The 21,573-nt window shown below is 45.1% G+C and overlaps 1 non-coding gene across 1 annotated transcript; it reads right to left on the bottom strand.

The window, feature by feature from the left end:
• Nucleotides 1-264: 264 nt before the first annotated feature.
• LOC144825774 (U6 spliceosomal RNA) lies at nt 265-373 on the bottom strand. Its single transcript, XR_013609561.1, has one exon. It is a non-coding gene; the product is annotated as a U6 spliceosomal RNA (small nuclear RNA).
• Between the last annotated feature and the right edge of the window lie 21,200 nt (nt 374-21,573).

Genomic DNA, 21,573 nt, shown 5'->3' with positions numbered 1-21,573 from the left:
TGGGAATATGAAAATACATTTCACCTTTGTGACACTGTCGACCAAAACTATTTGTTCAATTAAAAAAAAAGCATACAGTATCAGTCATGAAATAATTACTCTATTTATACTCTTATGTTACATCTCGTCTGTGCAAGTGTCTCAATACCATAAACAAATATTTTAAAAGGAAAGTTATAGCTCCTCTTTTCATGTCAAAAGAAGGACGTAATTATATTTGACGGCCGTTATGCAGCTCAGTCATACAGTGATAATTAATTGATGATAAATATCGAAAAACATTCACGAATGTGGTGTCATCCTTGCGCAAGGGCCATGCTAATTTCTGTATGGTTCCAATAAAGTCTAATTTTCAAACAATTCCTTAGTAAGAGTCTGCATTAAAGCAAAATATGTGGGTATTATGCTTGTGGTACTTTCCTAAATAAAATAAACTAAGATTCTTTAACACCTTCCATGCTGATGACGGCCCCCGGCCATCATGCATCACGGTGGGCGTGTGCTGATGACGCATGAACCCGCCCACTCAATAAAACTGTCGCAGAGGCACAGAATCGCGTCCGCGCCCAAGGGGTTTAAGAAAAAGAAAATGTGGACGTAGGAAAAAACCTGCTTTACATCAATTGCATCGCAGGTGCACTATGGGTATGTAAGTTTTAAAAATAACATCCCTGCCCAGGCTGGTCGTACTGCTCGGTTGGCAAAAGAGTGTGACTGCAAGACCTATGGAAAAAACTATGGAGGAGATGAACTTCCGTTTAATTGTCAGGGTGATGTTTAATACATTCTCAGGGATCAGTTGAAAGTGTCTCACTGAACTGGTTAATGTCTCATTCTGCTGGTTAATTGTACCTTATGAATCTGGTTAATAGTGTCTCGGGGAAATGGTTAATAGGTACTACTGCTTAGTAGTGATTCTCAAGAAACTGGTTAGTAGTGCCTCAAGAAATTGATTAATGGTGACTCAATTAACTGGTTAATAGATTCTAATTGAACTAGTTACAAGAACAACTAAGTGTCTCAAGAAATTGGGTGACAGTGTCTGAGAAATCTTGCTAATAGTGTATCACAAAATATGCAAAGTCCTGCAGAACTGATTATTAGAAAATCGTGCAATTAGTTAATAGTGTCACAGGGAATAGTTTAATAGTGTGTCATGGTTACGCTCACGACGTAACACATATTATCAACTTTTTATGCCCTACCACTTTTAAATGTCACCAGCCGCCACTGCTAATACCTTTGTTTTCCATCTTAATATAAGACTTCCAGAGAGAAAAAGTCACATTAATTTTCCAAAAAATCAGAGTTTGCATCCAAACATGGCATATAAAAAAGGCATTCTTTTGCTATTTCAAAAAATGGTGGCTTTATCGCAGTGTGCCCAAGAAGGACGCGCGCTATTTTGGATTATAGTGGAAGGAGGTTGCAAAACCCTAAGCCAGGACACTTTCATAATTTCACTACATAATTTTAAGCGCACAATATTGTGACGGGGAAAGTATGCAGCCTTAACCTCCTCCGTGTGCCCCTCTCTTAAAATCCGCGGCGAGAGTGGGTTGCAATACAGCTCGGCGCATTATCACGCGCCGCACGCAACCATGACTCGCACAAGGGAGAGTGTTTGGTGGATAGCGAGCCTCGAGAATAAGGGCTTGTTTGCAAGAATTATTCAGCCGCCATCTCGTAGGTGGACGGCAGCGGGGTAGAAGGAAACATTATCTCCCAGGGCAAGTTCACGAGGGTGAGTTAAGCCAAGCTGGCACAGGCTGCGACCTTCGATAATTTATTCCTTCGGTTTGTTGCAAGACCTCGGAGACAAAGTGATCACTGTCGAGGCCGAGTTTTGTTTTATTCACTGGGGCCTGTTCTTCGCCTGCTCTTCGCCTTGGAGGCGGCAAAGGTTCAGCGCGAGCCACGTGCTGGCCATTAGTACACTACAAAGGCCATCTGAGTCCATTTTTTTGAGTCTCATAAAAACATTATTGTCTGCAGCTTTCGACATTTATCTACTGGCCCGACAATGGATTCGAGTGTGGAACCTTCGGAGCAGCTGTGGACAGGACGCAAGTGTTTTGTGAATGCACGATGCACAGTAGAGTGGGGACAGCATGTGCGTTTGCTGCTAAAACAAAGCAATATCACGAAACGGAGGCATTAATAGCATATTAATCTCCAGTCTCCAGATGCTATTTCGTCTCGGTAAAATGCCGGTGGCAGCGCCTTGGCCAGTGCTTAATTTGAGCATGTGCTTTCTGGTGCTCTGCACCTGCACCTAATCCTCAGCACCGGTGCCTATAGCACCAGTTAAGGACACACTCATTTGGAAGGCACATGATTTTCCACAGAATCACAGGATGTTGAGCCACGCCGAGACTCAAACCCGGTTTCCCATCTCCGAAATCTGCACCTCGACCCGTTAGGCCAAGTCCTCTCCAGAAAAATATGTGCCAGGGCTCAAAGCAGGAGGCAGTTTGCACCAGCACATTTCTCCTGTTAGCACTGCCTCCTGAGGAGAGCCCCGGCACTTTTTATTTTACAAATTAACCACTGGCCTTGGCCTCTTCACTTCGGCGAATCTATGAAGATTTCGAAATGTGTTGATACTTACCCAATCCGTGGGCTCCTCGTTATACCCTTCGCAGATTCCTTTCACGACAAGGAACCTATACTCCTGGCTAATATTTAGTAGATTGTAATATCTACCATTTTGGATGTGACTCCGTTTTTTACATCATTTCGGTCATCTGCATCTTAGTATTGGACCTACCCGTTACCTTGGATTAGCAGATCCTCATACCTCTTCATAGTTATGATGAAGTCGGTGTACATATTTTATATTGAATAATCTGATGGGAAATGGCGTACAGACTACAGATCCGGTTACTTACTGGCTTCCTTCTTGATGAGATAGATCCATCTAATTTTTCAGTGCCCTGAAGAAGTCCTGTACAAGGACAAAACGCGTCGGCTGTATCAGTGTGAAAAAGACTGTATAATTGTGAAAAATCATATCTTTGACTTTATTTTAAAACTACTGAAATTGGAATAAAAAAAAACTTTTGAAGAAAATCAGTATTGGATATGGACTATATAATTGCTCTTGTTGTATTAAAATGGATATGTGGTGCTCCCGTGCTTATGTGACAAACTGTTAGGTACCTACAGGGACTTGCATTGTGACAGTGGGTGCGTTTCAGTGTGCACACAGACCCCAGCAAGTATAGAGGGCTTAGTATTGGCAGAGGGATAGCAGTTCAGGTGCTGTTGATCAGAGGGTTCCACTGTCAGGCTCGTTTGTTCAGGTATGGATTCTCTTCTCCTCAAAAGAGCGACTGTAGAGGTTCCAAAGGAGGAAAGAGAGGAGTGTGTTCCATTCACTTATTGGTCCGAAAAGTGTCAGGATCATTTCTTCCAGTGCTCAATCTGAAATGGTTGAAATCATGGATAACAACGATAAACTTCCATATGATACATACAACGATAAACTTCCCTCTAGACAATTAATCCCCTAGTAAATCCAGGATATGTTGTGGCATTCACAGAGTTGCAGGGTGCATGCCTTTACATACCGATGTAAGACACTTACCAGTTTGTGGTAGACCAACCCAGGGTTCTACCCTTCAGATTAAAATCCTCCCAAGGATTTTTACAAAGGTGCTGACTCTTCTGGTGGCTTTACTGCATTCGGAGGACATTTTCCTGCATCCTGATCTCAAGGATTTGCTGGTGCAGGCTCTTTCAAGAAAACCTTTGCTCTCCAAGTTACGAGGAGTGTTATTGGTTCTTTTAAGAGCCTGGGTTCCTCATAAATTTGGACAATACCATCTCAAGACCATGACTTCATAGCTGAGAGATTTCGCACAGATTTCAGGATTGTGGCACTAACAGAAAGACGAGTTCAAACCATAGATGCTCACATCAAACATTTTCTGTCCCAGCAGGCGCTACCAGTTATCTCCTGGTTGAGGTTGCAGGGAGATTTAGCATTCACAGTGTTTCAGGTTCAATGGTCAAGATTCCACCTGAACAATCTGGCAATGTGAATTCTCCAGAATTGGTCCTTTGATTCCCTAGACCTGACAACATCTATTCTGGTATCTCTTCAGATGAGCACAAGCACCCTAGTCATCAGAAGAGATGCTGATATGTCAGGTTGGGGTGCATGCTTAGAAGGCCATTAGGTTCAGGGCCTCTGAAATGTCAGTGAGGCTCAGCAATCATTGAACTGGAGAGAGCTGAAGGCTTTGGAATTAGCCATGAGATTCTCCACTCAGCAGATCAAGGACAACTCAGTCCTGATTCTTACAGAAAATATGACAGCCAGCCAATGGCTACATAAACAGGCAGTGGGGACAAAACCCCTTGCCTTGGTGATAATTGCTTGAAGAATGTTTCTTTGGGTCAGGATTCTGTCAGCAATTCACATTCAGCGAAAAACAACGAGAAAGCAGACTACTTCTTCCTAGTACTTCCCTCCCCATCCAGCCGTTTTCAAACTTCTGGCTCAGAGATAGGGTCAGCCAATCCTGGATCTACTTTCATCTCCAATAGATGCACAAGTGTTAAGGATCTGTACAAGGGGGAGGGACAAACGGTGTGGGCGAAAGATGCATATGGCCTCAATCTCTATGAACGCCTTTCCTCCCTTCCTGCTAATCAGACTGTCTCTGGTGAAGGCGAGGACATAAATAACAGTGTTGAAGTTGAGACCTGCATGGTGTCCTAAATCATTTGGCAGTAACCCTTCAAGCATCTTGGAGGTCCTATACACTCAAAACGTATGGTAGGCATTGGTGTATCTTTTCTAATTGGTGTACTACTGGAGATTTTGATCCTACTACTGTGAATTTGATCATCCATGTATTGGAGTTATTATGGATGGGTCTAGTTTGGGATTGAAGTTTCCTACTCTTCAGATGGGGTATTTAGATTTTGGTGGAGGAGTTTTTACGGATAGAGATGACTTAGTTGCTAGGCTTTTCAAAATCCTTCCCATTATGGGATTTGTTATTGATTTTGGATTCTTTATCTAATCTGCCATTTGAGCCTTTGGAAATGCTGGATTTAGAACTACTTACTCTCCAATATTTTTTTCTGGGAGCATTAACTTCTGCCAGATGATTGGGGCAGTTGGGGCTCTTTCCTATAAGTTTCTATTTCCCAAAGTATTTCTTGATAGAGTAGTACTATTATTGGTTCCATCCATTGTTCCTAAAGTAAATTTGTCATTTTGCAGGGAAAAGGAGATATTGTTACCTGAGTTTTGTCCATCCTCTTCTACCGACGAGAGAATATTGAACTCTTTGGGTGCTAGAAGGACTCTTCTAGCTTATTTGGGCAGGCTTCAGTCTTTTAGAAAATATGAATTAATATTTGTGAATTATGGACCATCTAGAAAAGGGGAGAAGCCAACAACTGCTCCCTCAAGCAGAAGGGTCAGATCCCATGTTTCCATAGCTTATGATTCTCTGGGGAAGAGTTTGCACCAGTGGGAATGCAGAGAAGATCTACTCAGAGCATGTCCTCCACAATAGCTGAATTGCAAGGGGCATCTATTTCCGATATCCGTTGGGTCGCTACTTGGATGTTCCCAATCCCCTCCACTTTTGTAAAGCATTAGAGTTTTGAAGGAAACTCACTTAGATAAGGTGTTGGGCTATAAGCTATTCTTCTCTATGAAGCAATACGGTATGAGTGATTAGTCTCATTAAAGGGTTTTGTGTGATACATTCAACTACAGATGTACGTTGTATTTTGTTTCTTGCTACATCTTAGTATTAATGAAATACAGCGAGAGAGGGATGCAGCAGTAAAGCCGATATTACTGACTATTGCATTACACCAACTCCTACTCCCTTACTTTAATTCGTACCCCTTCCCACCCTCCCGGAATGGCGGAACTGTGTTGTTTTGATTTACTGAGCGTTTTGTTCGCAGGAGGATCGACAGGCAGGAGGCAGTAGCGGCTGCTGTCACTAAAACTTGTTCGGGCAGCGCGGGGGTTGTCTCCTGAAGGAAAAATGTGTTTCCAAATAGTGGAAAAAAATGACTAAACTAATAATGCACTAATACAGCCCATTGTCACATTCACAATTTTACACTGTGCAGAATTACACATGCAGGGCTACTTTTTCACGCATGTAGGTGGAAATTCACAAATGTAACACAGGAGTGCTCCTAGAGACTGAACTTTAATCTTCTTCGCACACTCACACGCAAAAAAAACTGTTTAGCCTCTGATCACTTAAGTTTGTATTTTATGAGGCGCTGTCCCTTATCTAATTTTTGGAGCCCGAGGGCTTGTGGTGTATAGGTCAATAGTACACCTTAAAACAAGCATTTTCAATGCAATAGGTCTCGCAGTTGTGAGAGTTTGAGCTATTGGCATTGTAAATGGCAATGCCTTTTATTTACGTGTTGGGTTTTAAAACATAAATAAAAGGCATTGTCATTTACAATGCCAATAGCTTAAACTCTTGCAAATGCGAGACCTATTGCACCTTTTGGGTGCCCCTGTAAAAATGTTAAATTCATTACCACTATCAATGCGCATCGAATCATCTATTTTACATGTAAATCACAAATGAAAACCTGTTTGTTTTCATTATAATTCAGAAGCTTCAGGGAATCAAATTATAGGTATTTTAGAGCCAAGAAACCTTGCTATAAGAGTGCTAGACAAATACTTCTAAACGTAGCATACCTGTGGCAGAGGAGGTGGTGGCGGATTCAAAAAGAGGGCATGACAAATGGATGGTGTGAAATGAGTGAAAAGAAAAGTCCACCTTTGTAGAAAATCCCAAGAGTCTTTCAAAATCTTCCGTCACAAAATGTTCACCAGCACATTGGAATGACTTGAAAGAAAAATGCCACTTTGGCGTGAAAAATACTTGGGCCTTGTTTTCCCTGCTCAATTTGTAAAGTGTATCATTTTTTCAAGCACAAATTTGTGAAAGAAAAGCCCATTTTCCTTTTCGCCGGTCTCAGAGCCACGCGTTCAATGCCTCTCGGTGAAATGTCGCCGCATAATCTCTTGAGCTGAGATTCAAAACCAATACTTACAGTACATTGTAATCCATATGTCATTGTCTATCACGGTCAATCAGTCACTGTTAAAACGAGTTAAATGCGTGTAATTTCAAGTCCCCGCCGGGCCGCCGCGCTGCCTGCGACGACCCGGAAGCGGTTGGGCAGCCGGCCAATCCCATCGCGGCCCCAACCGGAAGTCCCGCCCCATCGCGGCGAGAGAGCGAGAGCTGCCCGAGGAGCCACGAAGGCTCCTGATTGAGTCCCGGTCCCGAGATGGGGGACCGGGTGAAGAGCGGCCGGGCGCATGGGGAAGGCGGGGCTCTCATGTGGTGAGAGAGCCCCGCAAAGCGCTACCGCCGCCCAAAAGGCAGAACCGCCGCCGAGCACCGCCAGAACCGGTAAGTGTGTTGAGGGAGAGGAGGGGTGAGTGGGGGTGGGGTGTACGCACGTGTGTCTGTTTGAGTGTGTCTGTGCGTGCGTCTGTCTGTCTGTGTGCGCGTGTGTCTGTTTAAGGGGGGGTGCGTGTGTGTATGCAGTGTGTGTATGGCTGTGTATGTGCGCATGCTTGAGTGAGGCTTTCTTTGTGCATGGGAACATGAGGCACGGCGACGTGCGCGCTCACGAGCTACAATCTCGGCTACAAAAAGCGCGTGGCACTTTGCTGTCCACATTCCCCCAGAAGTAACAACATAAGTTGTCTCGCCCTAGACAGCAAAGCTTCGCTTTGCTTTCGTCTAGGCGAGACCTAAATAACACTGCCTGGTAAACTGCGGTTCTGGTCCATTAACGCTCATAATTACCTACTATTTTCTGTCTAACCCTTTTGAGTAATGAATGATTTCATCAGCTGCAAACACAGTTTCTCCGGGGCAGCACACCTCTTGTCATCTTACGCAGGTACAGCGAGGTGAAATGGCGGCCAGTGGTGTTGGGAAGCCAGGACGTGCACAGAGAAGCGAAGGATATGAAGGCTCATAGGCATGAATCTTGGAACAGAGCCAGGAATATCCCATCAGCAATGGCAGCTGCTCAGGATCCGAAGTGGTGCGGGGGATGCAAACATAAGCACAGAGAAAAAAGAAATACAACTTTACCTACCTGCCACTCTAGTTGCCGTAGTGCTCCTCTCATGATCATCGACTTCAGGGCTGGTGCACACAGCGTAGGGTCCCAACTGCCAATAACAAAGCTGCTCTACTGCTGGGACTAATATTCCCAGCATGAGAGCAGCTTTTCAGTGTTGGGGTTGGTCTGAGTGGCTTGGATTGTGCTCAGAGAGGGACTGGAAACCTGTGGGTTTTCTCCATCCGGCTGCACAACACAGCCAGGTGGAGAAATGCTAAGTGCGCATGGCGGTTTGGCTGGCCTAAGACAGCCAGCCAAACCCTCAAGCGCACTTAGTAGTTCCCATCACCCCTCTTTCCCACTGTCGCACAGAGATTGCATAGCCCAGCCCCACCCTATGACACGGCTTGCTGGCAGCCTGCAGGAGGTAAGTTAAAAAATAAAACGATTAAAAAAATTGCCTTATTATCATTTTATTTTTCATATGGACGGCAGTTTGGCTTTTTCTTGCTTCTAAGATATATATATATATATATATATATACTAGCAGCCCGTGCCGACGTTGTCCGGGTATGAATTGCTGCTGCCAGAAGTATATTGTTTTGTAGGATTTCGTTTTGATAGCATTTCTTATCTGTGACAGGCCTGTGAAACGCTCCGATTTACAGTGCACTGCTGATGCACTTAAGAGTGCGCTTTAAGTAGTGTGTGAACTCGAGTTTCCCTACTTTATTTTTCCTTGCAATATTATATAGCGCAAACTCGACAACATGGCATGAGCACAATTTACATTACAGAAGAACACATTCATCTGTGGTAGGCACGGGGAGACAAAGCGATTTGCCTGGAATCACAGGATGTTGAGCTGATGCCAAGATTCAAGCGTAGCTCCCCAGCTCTAAAGTTCTCAATTCTAGAACTTTTGGCGGGAGGTGTGTCTAAAAGTGTATGTCGGTGCTGGCCATCAATGAGAGAGACCTGTGCATTTTTCAAATGGGTGGTGAAAAAATATGAGTATGTTGCTGGAGATGTGGGCCGCCGTACCACCAATGTACTTACCGGGGGAGGGTAAATACCCATTATTACGCAACTTTCTTTCCGCATACCATCACTCCGCATACTTTCTTTACGAAAGTACCATGACTCCGCAATGCCATTATAACGCATGGCATTACATTTTATATGCTTTTACCACGCATACATTTACAACGAAATTCGTTGTAAATGCATGAATGGTAAAAGCATGGTTTTTTTTATGTTTGGATAAGGTAAGTAGGGGTATAGGGGTACATGTTTTGGGGTGCTGAGGTATATGTTTTGGGGTGTTTGGGTATTTTAAGGGTTCAGATATAGTTTTGGGTTATGGGGTACGGGGTAGTTTTAGGGTTTAGGGATAGGTATGGGTTTTGGGGTACAAGGGTATTTTTAGGGTTCAGGGCTAGGTTTGGGTTTTGGGGTATAGGGGTATTTTTAGGGTTCAGGGGTAGGTTTGGGTTTTGGGGTACAGGGGAATTTTAAGGGTTCAGGGCTAGGTTTGGGTTTTGGGGCACAGGGGTATTTTTAGGGTTCAGGGCTAGGTTTGGGTTTTGGGGTACAGGGGTATTTTAGGGTTCAGGGGTAGGTTTGGGTTTTGGGGTACAGGGTTATTTTTTGGGTTCAGGGCTAGGTTTGGGTTTTGGGGTACAGGGGTATTTTTAGGGTTCAGGGGTAGGTTTGGGTTTTGGGGTACAGGGGTATTTTAAGGGTTCAGGGCTAGGTTTGGGTTTTGAGGTACAGGGGTATTTATAGGGTTCAGGGCTAGGGTTGGGTTTTGGGGTACATGGGTATTTTTAGGGTTTAGGGATAGGTTTGAGTTTTGGGGTACAGGGTATATTTATAGGGTTAAGATGGGTTAGTGTTTAAGGGTGTTGGGGCATTTTAAGGAGTAAGGGTGGGTTATGATTATGGGGTGCAGGGGTATTTATAGGGAGCAGGGTGGGATTAGCACACGATATGAGACATGGCATGAAGGGCGGAACGTACCACACGCCCCCAGCGTTTGTCACGCCCCCCAGCAAACGCCCACAGCACAACGCAGACACGCCCACAAGGGACTACTTTGCTGGCACGGTTCTTTTACATTTTAAATGTATATGGTGGGCGTCTGCAAAGCCTATGTCCTACTGCTGCAACTGCCCTTTCCAACGCTGTATTGGGTGTTGTTGTAGTGTAGTTCCTATCTTCCCAATAGGCTCTGCGCATTGGAATAGTACCTACAGCAGTAAAGGCCTAGGCCAGACGTTAACTAGGTCTACTACTGTCGATACTAGACTTAATTTTTGGGTTTGCCAGCTAAGCTCAGAGTTCGCTAGAAACTTTCTCGAATGTTCAAGGAAGGATTAACTCCCCTGATTAGACAAGAAGGGATTTAGTTTCTGACAACCATAGAACATGACAACTTTGCTCTCCCCTAATCAAGAGTCAATCTCAAGAGTCGTGTGAGCACAAGGCAATTATTTTACTCAGTCAGTACGTGCATTCTTAGTCTCATCAGAATGTAGAGAAAAGGAAGAGACGGGCGTGTTCAATAAAAGATGTTATTTATTGATCAGTCTCTTTTCTCGTACAAGAGAAATGGATCGATATTATTGCAATACTTATTGTTAAGTAAAGTGCATACATTAGAAGCAATAGTATAAAATAATACTGTAAAAACATTGATATGGTTTCTGAGCCATATGATGTTTAAAATGATTAAAATATATTTACATACACATATACATTTGACTAAACGTACTCAACTGGTGTTTCTAAATACGCCTACCCCGTGTACCTGACCTAAGTCTAATGCGTGGGCGGGAATAGAAAGTTACAGTTTAAGTTAAGTTTGTTTTTTCCAAGTGAATAACTAAAGAATTCTCTGTGAGGGGTTATTCAGCTCTGTACCTGGAATTTAGGATGGATGAGGAATGGTATCTCTTTCTCTGCTCTCGATATTCCAGGCTGCCTGCGAGGGCTACCCGGAAGCGCCGGTGCTGGGTCTCTCGGCTTGAGATAGCAGCGCGTCTCTCAGCGCGTCAGGAAGGCGGGGCTGTTGCCTGCGGGGTCTGCTTCTGCTCTCGGCTTCGGCAAGTATGGCTGCTCCGTCTTGTCACCACGCGTGTGTTTGCATAGGGCAAGGTCGGCAATATTTATACCTTAAAGGTGCCGAGATTGACGTAAGGATGGACATAGGTACGTCAATAAAGATGTCATACGACTTGCTCGTTAGCACATTCTTTACTAAAGTTCTCTGTGAAATCAAAACAATGGCCGCACGGATTATCCAGGTTGTCATAGGTTTGATTTGTTATGAGAACGTCATATGCCTTATCAGGGGCTGGAGGAATGTCGCTTGTCTAATTAGATCTCAAGCGTTATGACCTAATCAGATAACACGTTCCTGTGCCGTAGTGTGACTGCGTCAGATAACGGTATCTGCATCATGGGGGTTTTCTTGCCTCATGGGCTGACTGTTAGTTAACTAGCTAGGTAGTTTAACCAGAATAGGGTCAGGAATAGGGGGATCGATTCAGAACCTATAGAAATACACGACACCCACTCCACGCTAACTATGGTCATATCTACTAATCTATGCATAGTATAACATAGTACAACATACTATAGAGTATAGTGTATACCTTACCACCCCAAAATACATAAATGCATTTTGAAATTTTCAAATATACTGAAAAATTGCAGTCATATATATTGTATGCACTTAAGCTATGAATTAAATGCAAAAGTAAGCACGCATTTTATGCATTATTGCTTGTTGGTATATGAGAAATACACATGAAATGGCTCTTAATATGGCTATACAGAAAGAAAAGTCGAAACCATTTCATCACATAATATATTTTGTGAACATACCAGCGGGCAGCTAAAGTCTATATAAAGTCTATAAAGTATCTAAAAATAGAAATCTTAGTTCTCTAGGAATAGTTTTCTTACTTTAAGCAGAAGATCAGTGTCCCGGGGAAAAAATGTATAGAAAAATATTTTAAGGGCTTGCTGAAAAAAGTTGCTGTCCGTGAACTGGATTGTAATTGTTCATGTGACTTTATTTTTAAAGTTGAAGGCCGAATTCAGGGAACGCCGTGTGCGAGTTTACTCAAAAGTCTCTATTTCTGTTCCGGAGAGAACATCATATCATTCAGGCTTTCGAAAAAACTGTCAACAGCTTCATGGGAAAGTTCCACTAAGTCGGAAATAGGGGTAACCATGCATTCGTGTGCATGATTGTCTCCATTGACATTCTGATTTGCATTGCTGACAGAAGGTCGTACCTGTTCGATGCTGCTTTCATCTTGAACTTCACTACTCTTCAATCGTAGTGGTGAAGATTCCAGGAATGCCGTCATCAGAATTGGCAGCCTTTGAGGGCAGCACAGTGCGTGAACCTTGGTAGGAACCAACAGTGTATCTGCATCCACCGGCGCATCCGATTGTAGCGTCAGACAGGTGTCTAACACGCATTCTTCTCCGCATAGCAGACACCTTAGTACAGGTAAAACACACCTTTGCCACATTGGTCGAAATGATAGAAACCAAGTCATGTTTAGGTCTCTAAGCCGGGAGAGTCCCAGGATTTTTGATATCCGGTCCCGGTATCCAATGGCTAGGATCGTATCTTCCATTGTCGCGAGAGTTTGATCTGTGACATGGGTTGCCATAACGAAAAATAAGGACTAGGAATAGGATTCCTGCAATTAGTCCCAGGATCAGGGGAAGTCCGCCAAAAATCGAATGAACGAAATCTGGAAAAATACCCAGTATGGCTTTGAATGGTGTTAATGCCATCGAAAATACTGTCTTAAATACTTTTGAGACCCCAGTGGTATCAGAAATATTTAAGATTTCGCTCAGGATTTCCGCGAAATGTACGGGGGAATTAGTTGATAATAATGTATGTATCTCTGCAGTCGTCCTTGCGACTTGTAGATCATACGTTTCTTTAGATGACGTGAGCCTTGTAGGCGTCTGAAGAAGCACTGTTTTCATTCTGCTTAAAGTATCTATTCGAATAGAAGTAATTTTCAAACCGGGCCATGCCCTTGCCTCCCTGTCTGGAAAGGAGCTGGGGAATAAAGAACGTCCACAGCACTTGACCTTCGCCGTCGTAGTGACGAGATAAGGAGTCCCGGGCATAAGACTACAACATCTGCGGTCTACAATAAGAATGTAACTCCCATTATAGAGTCTTTGAAAGAATGGTTCTATTTCAGTTGCAGGTGCGCCTTGCTGGTGACATGAAAGGTTGTATGAATTCCCTTCACAGGCTCCGTGCAAACTAATACCGTTACACAGAAGCGTGCCGCTTAGTGACATAGCACAATTGTTGCCACTAAGAAACACTTTCTGTCCTTTGATACTGACACATGCATGTGAATAGGGCAGGTTCCAAGTTGTTTTAAGGTACCCCTTTCCCAATTTCTCGTACATGCCAGCCTGTATATATTTTTGGCAGTATTGAAACCTGAAGGTTGAGATTGGAATATTTATGATTCCGTGGATTATCCATTCACTGACAGGTCGTTCTGACATTGTCATTGGTAATCTTTCTAGTTTTTCAATGCTCAAGATTGTATAATCAGCACCCTTCTGCGCCATACCGATTTGTCTATCAGTAAGGTTAAAGATTTGGAATAGTGACGTTGTGTTGATTAAACGCCAAGGCACGTAGCCTGAACGCAGATTTTGTAACGTCCAGCCAAGCTGTACAATGGAACGCAATTGTGACCGTCCATGTTGTAATAACAGTAAGTCTTGCGATAATATATCGATTGCTGAAGACACAATGCTGTCCAATGAAAAAATTCTGGAGGACAGAGTCATTAACCCATTGTCCACTACAGAAAGTGATTTTTCCAAATTGATACGATCAATTTCACGTATTCTCTCTGCTGTTTCAATTTGAGTAACCTTCCAGGCCTCATTGTATGCTGCATATACAGAGGCTGCTATGAAACGCTTTTGACGCTGTTTGCGTGGTCCCAGTATGAAATCACGCAAGTCAGCACCATCAGTAAGTAAAGTTAGGTGTTGCTTAATTTCAGGCAGTGTGGAAGACTGTAGCCATTGAAGGCATAATTTGCCCACACTGTAGGTTGTTATTATCCCTGGGTGATGTCTTTGGGGATATCTAGGGTCTGGCCTGGTCATTTTGAAACCCTGTGTTTTATTCAGGAATCTATCTTGACAGTTATTTGTATCTGTGGGCCAGATCAACCATTGTTTCCAATCAGGATGTGTTCTGTTTTGGTTAAGTATATGGTTTATGTCTATTTCTTCATCTGTTTCAGAGCTATTGCTAAACATTGTCGGCTTTGGAATAGACAGGTTATTTAAATCTTTGATTTTGGCTAAGCCAAGACAGGTGGTTTGTTGAACAGTGTCATTTAAAAATATCATTTGTTCTGGGATCATGCAGGCTCTAAACAAAGCTTCTAAACCCTGTACTTGCCATTCTTTTGTACCCCAAACACTTTTTAAATCAACATTTTTGTCCCAATAATCAAATCCAAAAGTATTCATTTTTTCAAAGAACGAATCAGAATAAATCAATTTTGTGTTGGTTATCATGGTTTTCATCCCTGTCTTGTTTGACAATTTGTAATAAAATGTTTCAGCATTAGTTATGTTAAAACCTGAAAAATATGAATATTTGTCATAAACGGTTCTAGAGCTCCCTTTTGGAGGTGTAGCACAATGTTCCCATTGATTATAATTTAAAACATTTCTAGGTTGTGCAGATTTATGCAAGAAATGGTTACCATAATGGTTATAGCAATACATACTATCATAATTTGTAGAACCCTGCAAATAATCATGTTTTGTAAATTTAGCAGACATTACTAAGTCAGACATCATATTATTTATACTTTCAAAGTCCCAATCATCAGCAAATGAGTTTGGTTTTGCAAAATCACTCAAGGAGATCTTGATTTGGTGTGGATATTTCAGGATCTCGACCGGACCATAAATTTCATAGTCAGTGTTGTCCCAGGCTACCCCACCAGGTATTGGAATTGCTGTGAAGTTGGCTGAAGAAAGTTCTGAAGAAAGTTCTCGTTTCTTGACGTGTGAAGATGTGTGTGGTTTGAGGACCAAGTTGATGTTCTGACTTGCTGTGTCCATTTTAGCATATTTTCCCTCAATGAAGCGTCCCAAAGTAAATACCATGATGAGCCAAAGTATGAGGATAAATGCACCAAAACCCACCCAAAATTCAATCCATGGAGAAACCAGATATGTTTCTTTCAGTTGTTTCAAAAGTTCCTTAGCTTTGTCTTTAAAGGATTTTGATGATGGCTGTGTCTTTTGTTCACTGAAGCCGTCAGAGGAATCATCGAAGTTGATGAAGTAACCAGATGCAGTTCTGTCAATTGTTCCAATTGGTTCAGGATTTTTGTTTTTTGCATTTTCACTTGGTACTTCAGTATAGATTGGTGTCTCTCTGCTAAATGTCTTTATTTGGGTTTTCAGAGGTCTTAGTTCTATTGCATTGTTGCATAGTCCTTGTTGTTCTTCTGTAGGCGTTTCGAATGTGATGAGCCTCTTTGATAGGACCTCTGTACTGGTAGCAAACCTTGGTGTTCTGCTACTTATTGGGAGTCCACTTGGCCTACTGTTTGTTATCGGCCACATGTTGTGGTTTTACCAGGTCGATGGATACAACTCGGTTCTCCTTTTTTCCAGCAAGTGGCGGTAGTACAACTGATCTTGTCCCGTTGACAGACAAGACAGGAACTGCTTTTCTGTAAGAAGGCCCAAATTCCTTCTTTACCGCGATCTTCTCCCTGACTAGATCCCCGACTTTTGGAATCCAGACAGGTCTTGCTGGGACAGGTGGTGAATCTTCAGTGGTCGTTGGCTGTTGTTTCAACTGTATGTTGCTCAGGTCTTTTCTTGTTTTGTTTAAGTCCTGCAAAATAGCCAAACGGTCTTTGACATCAAAGGTTTTTTCTATTACCACTGAAGTCTGACTATCAAGGTCAGAGATCAACATCCTAGTTCCGAATAATAATTCGTACGGACTGAATCCCTTCAGAGAATTTCTTGGCAAGTTATTTAGACTACGTTGGACACTTATTAGATGTTTGACCCACCCAGCTCCCGAACCTAATATCCTTTCTATTATAGATTGCTTTCTGCCTTGGTTTTTTCTTTACACCGTCCCATACCCTCAGGAAGGAAGTGAGAAGATTCCCGCTGGGCTGTGCTCATTTGGCCATGTTTCCCCCCCAGGCTGGTTTGCTTGAGTGAAAGAAATGGTCGAACGTAGCATGCTCTTAGCGTATATGCCATTTAGACTCGCAAATCTTGTATAATAGTCCGGACGTCAGCCAAGTGCTGGTGATCTACATTATAAGTGGAAACTAGCCTGTATATGTTAATCGCAAGCCATTCTTTTTGCTGGTAATATTATCTGCCTTGATACGACGAGGTATTAAACTGCTTCTCTCCCCACTGCGATCTCTGTTGCAGTTTGGGCAGTTTTTTACAAACATGGTGTAGTGCAGGCTCATGCCTGGCCACCAGTACCGTGATTGTAATTCTTCCAGAGAATCTTTTAATTTAAGGTGTCTGTGACCCTCGCCCATGTGTGCGTCGGCGATTAACAAGTTTCTCCTGTCCATGTTTGGAATCACTCTATCCCCCACTCCAAGGATTCGAGCAAAAGGGACGGAGTTTGCATCGATTATGTATGTATAATTGAGTGGATAATTGATCGGTAACGCTGAGCAGTCGCCTTTTGATGACGTTTTCACCGCCAGCAATGTTTCGCCGTCAATGTATTTTAATGTACGCTTTTTTCGATCTACGGGAGCCGGTTTACTGGCTGCCGCTGCGGCTGTTTCAGCCAATGAATTCCCTACAACGTGAACGCCATCACGCTGGTTACTCAGTGAGTGTGTCACGTGAGTCTTTGGTAGTTCTTTTTTCAAAAGAGCTACTTGTTCCCAGAGCAGTCTCTGCTTTATTGGTGCATCTGTGTCATCTTTGTAACCGTTCTGAATCCATGTCTGCAAATCCTTGTTATATGCTTTGACGCAGTAATATGAATCTGACACTATAAGTGTCGGGAATTCGCGATCCGCATTATCTAGCGCCATTTTCAAAGCTAATATTTCAGTTTGTTGTTCTGAATTGGTTTCTACTGAGTGTGTCTTTGTTAATAGAGGTTTTAGTTTACCTCCGCGCCACACTTCTTTTGTAATCTCACATGTGGGATTGTATGCATGTTCTCCCAAAACGGAGGGTTGAGCATGTCCGTCTGTATAGATTACACAGGCGTAATGTCGTAGAGGCAGAATGTCGATTGGCAGAGGATACGTCTTTTCATATTTTAGATTTTTCAATTCTTCTAGTTCTGGATCAAAGTAGTAGTATACTTTGTCCGTTGTGATTGAATTCACCCATTGTATCCATTCCGGATTCAATGTTGTTGTTGGTAAATTACACGGTGTTGTTAGTGCCTCGAAGGCTGATTCAGCTGTTCTGACTGTGATATGTCTACCATCAGCTATGTCTTTTTCTCTAGCTATTGCGGTTTGAACTGCTTGAACCATTTTTCCTTTGTTGCTGAATCTCTGTTCAGCTTTTGTGTACAAATGTGATTTGAATGCAATTGGTACCTTTTCTCCCTCATTAGAGGTCAGGTATGTGAATCCGCATTTCCCTGGGATGACTCGGATCACAAGGTTGCGTGTATTATCACGGGTTTCTAATTTTGTTTTAATTAGCATGTCTGTTTGTAAGGATCTCAAAATTTCTGTGTGTGCTTGAGTCCAACTGGATCTTTTAAAGTCTGGTTTAATTAGATCATAAAGGGGTTTGACCCTTTCTGCGTAATTTGCAATATATGTTTTCCGAAATTTAGGAAGCCTAGAATTGACTGTAGGTTTTTTAGTGTTTTCGGAGCTTGGATTACGGCACATTTCTCTAGGAAATTGTCTGCCAGGCTTTTACCTTCACTTGATAACTCATATCCTAAGAATAGGACCGTCAGATGGGCAATTCTGGACTTTTTAAAGTTGAATTTGTGGGGGGCGTGGCTGGCAGCCTAAGATGGTGGCAGCTTAGAGGGCGAGCTCCGCGGTTGAAGCGGCCTCCAGATCTATCCGAGCACTAATCCGGAGCAGAATTGCAATTTGCGGGCAGGGACCGAAGTCCGGGACCGGGCGGCACACCCGACAGCAAACAGAAGGAAAATCCGACTGCGGGAAGTCAAGATATCCGACTTGCCCGCTCTGGCCTTGGGTGGACGCAGGAGCCGGGGACCCGCCTGGCGAGACGGGGCCGACAGGAAGTGCCGCGGAATCGGTGTGGAGGGGCCGGAAGTGGGCGCCCACAGCGGAACACTAAGACCGCGAATGGTGAGCAGCTCGGAGTGACCGGAGACACATCGGTGGCCACGGGAGGAAGAGAGCCACGCATTGATTGAGGCCCGGTGAGTGAACGGGCGACTTAGGTGTCGGTCCGGACCCGTCCCGGCAGAACCCAGGGCAGCCATCTCACCTCCCGAGCATCGGAGGATCCAAGCAGCGGCTCGGCTGGGGGTCGGACTCGCGGACCCGACGTTACAGACGACAGGCAGCCAACCGGGGACCTGGCAAGTGGGACGCCAGGAGCCTAAGAGGGAATACGAGGGCGGCCATTAAAGAACTGGGAAACACGGTCACACGGCTAAGGCGGTACTCACCCGGACGGGCTGCGCCGACCACCCGGGGCGCGCATACCATCAGGCATCCAGCTGGGACTGAGAGCGGCGGGCCCACGGACAACACGAAAGAGGCTCCTGATTTTTTGCCGGTCCGCTCAGTGACGCAGCCTGCGATAGAGAGGCATCAGGGACCAAAAAGGACCGAGGGCCAGCTGGGCACGCATACCACCCAGTCTCGGAGCGAAAGACACTCCCTCAGGGACGCAGATCTGCGTCGGACCATACGATAGAGCAACCCCAACAGCTGACCTCACCGAGGGACCCGGGAGCAGGGTCGCTGTCCATAGCTCCGTTGGCCGGCCGCACCTCAAGGCCGCGGCCACGACAATTGACACACGCCGGGGCTCCATCTGGGGACATATATCTTTCGGACTGCTCTGCTCACAGAAACCGCCTGGGGGTGACTACGGTAGAAATGGCGGGCAAAGGTACGAAGGGAGGCAATGCACAGTCGCGTCTTGAGCGGTATGCGTTTGAAAAACCGACCGCCTCCCCACCAGATACCAAAGCACAGACGAGCAAACCGACCGACCAAAAGGGGGACAAAAAAGCAACCCTTGATGACGTTATGCGAGCCCTGACGCAAGTTCAGGCTACGGTGGGATCAATCTCAACGGAAATAACCCTGATAAGAGCTGACTTCCACAAGATGTCAGAAAAAGTTTCATCAATGGAGGTGGTGACCAAATCCTTGGTAGAGGACGTCTCGGAACTCCAGATCAGCGTGGAGCGAATCTCGAACGAAAACCGGGACCTACGTGCAAAGCTGGACGAGCAGGAAGGGCGCTCAAGGCGTAACAACATCCGCATTATAGGGGTTCCGGAATCGGAGGACACAAGAGCAATGGACCTCTACGTGGAAACCCTGATTGAGCGAGAACTCAAACCCAAGGGCCTATCCGCTTTCTTCTCTGTGGAAAGAGCACACCGGATCCCAGGAGGCAGACCAAAGCAAGGCGCAGCTCCACGGCCGATCATTGCCCGTCTCTTCAATTTCAGGGACAGGGACGCGATCCTACAAGCGGCTAGAAACTCACCTCCAGTTAAGATCCAAAACTCAACGCTGGCGTTCTTTCCTGACTACACGGCGGAGGTCGCACGTCGAAGAAGGACATTCTTTGAAGTAAAAAAGGAACTGAGGGCAAGAGAACTCCCTTATGCCATGTTGTTCCCAGCCAAGTTGAGAGTGGTGGCAGACAACAAAACTTGGTTCTTCGACACGTCTGAGGCAGCGCACGACTGGTTAGAAGGATGGAGACAAGTGGACCCACCTCGCCGCTCCTCACGCCCAAATAGATACCGTGCAAATGGACCCCGTGCGGGCTCCCAAGCATCAGGGGGAGACCTGGATCCGCACTCACCACTGAGTGAGGCACACGACACTGAGAATAACGAAGAACAATGAAATCCCGGACCTAGTAGCGTAGGCCAATTGTTCTGCTGATTGGACTGGTCGTCATGGACACCGGGCGGAGGTCCTCCGCGGACATGGAGGGAGGCCGCCGACTCCGGAGAGTCCCTCACCCCGACGAGCAAGTACTTTGTTTGGGTTTCGGGTCAGGCACTCTGCTAAGTTGGGGGGGCGGGCAGTTCTGGGTCCGTCAAGCAGGGGGGCAGGGAGGGGGGATGTTGGGGATGGGGGGGGTTCGGTTCTTTTGAATTGTTTTACAGGTGAAGATTGGTACCACGAGTTACACACATTGCACAAGGCATGCGCGGGCCAGGGCCCTGCACCTCACTCCATACGAAACATGGATTTTCTCTACCACGGAAACAATGACGCACAACACACGGTCAGACATAGGGAGGGGGGACCTTGAGACGGGACATGTGGAGCCACTACAGCTTGTGTCCTGGAACGTCCGAGGCCTGGGAGACAAGATCAAGCGAGGGCTGGTGTTACACAGTATAAAGAGGTTAGGCCCGGCTCTGGTCCTACTGCAAGAAACACACCTCACAGGCACAGCCACACACGCCTTAGATAGGAAGGGATACCGGATGATCGCCCACTCGGAGTTCACGAAGGGGTCCCGGGGGACGGGAATACTAATGCATCGATCCTCCAAATTTATACTCCAGTCCACGAAGGTAGACACACAGGGGCGCTTCGCAGCGGCACTGGGGCAGTGGGAGGGGAGGCGGCTGAATGTGGTCTCAGTATACATTCCACCAGCGCTGCACACGTTAGCTCTCCCAGAATTGGGTACATTTCTGTTGGAACTCCCAGAAGGGGACCTCATAATAGGGGGGGATTTCAATGCAGTGACACACAACACGCTAGATAGGTTCCCATCACGAACACAGACACCAGGGCCCTCCCGGCTGCATGATTTCCTGGAAGCACAGGGCCTGATAGACCTTTGGAGGCACATACACCCAACAGACCGTCAATACACGTATCACTCGGCGGTCCACGACAGTCTGTCACGGATCGATTATTTTCTTACCCCGGGGCAGGGGCTCCTCACTGTAGACGATGTACAGATCAGACCAAGGGGCGTCTCGGATCACTCCCCGTTGACGCTGACCCTCTCCAACCCAGAGCGGACACAAAAGCGCATATACCCGATATTCCCAGGCTACCTCAGGGTCCCAAAGGTGACCAAAGCTCTTAAAACAGCGACAAGATGTTACCTCGCAGAAAACACTGGCTCGGTCTCCTCCCCGTCGATCCTCTGGGAAGCCTATAAAACGGTACTCCGAGGTCAGGCAATATCCACTATAACGAA

The sequence above is a fragment of the Lissotriton helveticus genome, chromosome 3_1 (genome assembly GCF_964261635.1).
Source record: "Lissotriton helveticus chromosome 3_1, aLisHel1.1, whole genome shotgun sequence".
Taxonomy (NCBI): Eukaryota; Metazoa; Chordata; class Amphibia; order Caudata; family Salamandridae; genus Lissotriton; species Lissotriton helveticus.
The sequence above is the reverse complement of the archived record's forward strand: the minus strand, read 5'-3'. Positions and strand labels throughout refer to the sequence as shown.